General features: G+C 44.2%; 1 pseudogene; it reads left to right on the plus strand.

Annotated features, from left to right (window-relative positions):
- The first annotated feature begins 307 nt into the window (after window positions 1-307).
- LOC122139313 lies at window positions 308-426 on the plus strand (annotated as a pseudogene).
- Window positions 427-3,231: the final 2,805 nt, after the last annotated feature.

Genomic DNA, 3,231 nt, shown 5'->3' on the forward strand with positions numbered 1-3,231 from the left:
TGACCAAAAATATATTACATTGATTTTACAAAAAAAAAAAAAAAAAATAAAAAAAAAATTAGGTGTCCGGTCACTTTTGACTGTGAAGACCACAAGCGTGACTCCCAAATGAGGAGCACCAGAGGGTTAAATATGTCTTTAAGGGTTGCATTCCAGATGATTTTCTTATGACCATCACTCACAAACTTCCCTCTGTCTCATTTACTGGGATGTACATCATTGATTACATTGCATGGGTACCCACTACTGGTGGAACACTTGGAATGGGCTTAATTAGAACGTCCTAAGCCCTTGATATGGTGTTGTGGATTACGGCCATACCACCCTGAGCGCACCCGATCTTGTCTGATCTCAGAAGCTAAGCAGGGTCGGGCCTGCTTAGTACTTGGATTGGAGATCACCTGGGAATACCATATGCTGTAAGGTTGAAGACATCCTTCCGGTTCCTGTCTGCCATGCTGCTGAGTGGTTTGTGATTGTAGCACCGTGTAGCTTAACTTTTCTGTTGAATCTTACTATCACTCTCTGTTGTTTAAAGTGATAAAATATAACTTAATTCCCACCATATTTCTCATATTATCTATCAAACTATTCTGACTAATTTGATCATTCACTTTTAATCTAAAACCACAAGTGCAATGCGCGTGTGGCGCATAAGCATTCATTAACCGGTAAGCTTGTCATTCGCGTTTCTATTCACATCTATTACTGTTTTCGATTTTTTTTCGCTCTGTTTCTTTTCTCTATCACTCTGTTTTTCACAGGTTCATCAAACAACAGTGGTAAGTCAGAATCATTCATCAATCATGGTTAGCAATGGCTTCTTCACCTGCTATTAGAGGAACACTTTTCCAACTCTGACCCCCGACGCATGTGGTAGGGCATCCAGGTCATCAGTGACTACAAGTCAAGCAACTTCACTCCAACGGTCACGGATGTCTCCTTCCTTAACGAGCAAAACGACTTTTATGCTCGCTTCAACAGCGACAGCAAGGATACGGCCACCAAAATCACACTCTCAGCAGACCACCAGCCTCTCAAACTCACCTCCACAGATGTCCACACTGCATTGAGCCGGATCAACGCACGCAAGGCTGCTGGCCCGGACGGCATTCCTGGACGTGTCCTGGACTGGCACATCCATTCCTGGACTGGCACATCCATTGTGCCAGTGCCAAAACACTCCTCCCCAGTGTGCCTGAATGACTAACGCCCCGTAGCACTCACACCCATCATTATGAAGTGCTTTGAGCGACTGGTCCTAGCACACCTCAAAGACTGCCTCCCACCCACACTGGACCCACACCAATTTGCCTACTGCAGAAATAGGAGCACAGATGATGCAGTATGCACAGTGCTGCACTCTGCACTCACACACCTGGACAATAACAACACATATGTTAGGATGTTGTTTGTTCACTTCAGTTCAGCATTTAACATCGTCATTTCCTCCAAGCTGACCACAAAACTTGGAGACCTGGACATTAACACCTCCCTCTGCAACTGAATCATGGACTTTCTGACCAACAGGCCTCAGCATGTTAGGTCAGGCCACACCCACTCCACCACCATCACACTCAACACCGGCGTACCACAGGGCTGTGTGCTGAGTCCATTCCTCTACTCCCTCTACACCCACGACTGCAGGCCTGTGCATGGATCCAACTCATCATTAAGTTTGTTTGTTGAACGTGTCTCCAGCTTCAAGTTCCTGGGAACCACCATCTCGGAGGACCTGTCCTGGACCACAAACACCTCCAGCCTGGTCAAGAAGGCTCACCAGCGCCTCTTCTTCCTCAGAACACTGAAGAAGAACCAACTGTCTTCAGCCATAGTGGTGAACTTTTACCGGTGTGCGATCGAGAACATCCTGACCAGTTGTATTACAGTCTGGTATGGGAACTGCTCAGTTGCTGACTGCAAAGCACTGCAGAGGGTGGTGAAAACTGCCCAACGCATCACAGGGACACCACTTCCTGCTATTGAGGACATCCAGAGGAAACGCTGTCTACGTCGAGCTCCCAGCATTCATAAGGACTCCTCTCACCCTGACCATGGACTGTTTGACCTCCTGCCCTCCGGGAGGCGCTTCAGGACAGGAACAGCTTTTTCCCTACAGCTGTCTCCTTGCTGAACTCTGCCCTCTGACACCCCCCACACCATACACACAGACTCCTCCCCCACTTCATAAGTACACCTGACCGATTTATTAATTTATTTACAACAAGTAAAAAACAGTAAACTTGCTATTACTTGCACTACTGTCTGTTCATCCAGAAACACTGAATAATCCATTTGCACACTGAAATATTTTCTATGCACTTTACTGACCATTGCACTAGTGTAAACGATGTTCATATGTTCATAGTTTCTGCCTATAGTGTACATACACTTTCACATAATTTTTTTTTTTTTTTTTTTTTTTTTTATCCATCTGTATAGTATGTTCATAGTACACCTATCTGTATATCATGCTGATAGTATTTAAAATCTGTAAATTATGTCCATAATACTTATCTGTATAGTTATTGTACATATTGTAGACCTTGTATATTCTGTACTTACTGCTTATTGCACTTCTGGTTAGATGCTAACTGCATTTCGTTGCCTTGTACCTTACATGTGCAGTGACAATAAAGTTGAATCTAATCTAATCTAATCTAATCTAATCTAATCTAATCTAATCTATTGTTGTTTGCACCACTTGCCACAAGTATAGTTTACTGTATCTCTCTCTGTCGGAGATGAGGGATTCACATGTGATAAATTCAGGGAAATAGTTAGGCTGACTGAGAAGATTTTAGGACTAGAGACACACATCCAAACTTTCAATGTTTACCGGGAGCCAGAGTGCCTGACATCTTGGCAAATTTAAAAGTGCTGGCTAATGGTAAACGTAAATACAGTAAGATTTTTGTCCACGTCGGCACTGATGTTCGACTTCGCCAGTCGGAGATCACTAAAAATAATGTTAAAGAGGTGTGTGAACTTGCAAGTACGACGTCAGATACTGTAATATGCTCTGGTCCCCTCCCTGCTTACAGTGTTGATGAGATACATGGTAGAGTGTCGTCACTCAATGGCTGGATGTCTAAGTGGTGCCCGCAGAATAGAATAGGTTTCATAGCCAGTTGGTCGAGTTTTTGGGGCAGACCTGACCTGTTGAAAAGAGATGGTCTTCATCCCTCCAGGGGTGGTGCCGCTCTTCTCTCTAAAAATGTTCCCCCTATT

The sequence above is a fragment of the Cyprinus carpio genome, chromosome B12, assembly GCF_018340385.1.
Source record: "Cyprinus carpio isolate SPL01 chromosome B12, ASM1834038v1, whole genome shotgun sequence".
Taxonomy (NCBI): Eukaryota; Metazoa; Chordata; class Actinopteri; order Cypriniformes; family Cyprinidae; genus Cyprinus; species Cyprinus carpio.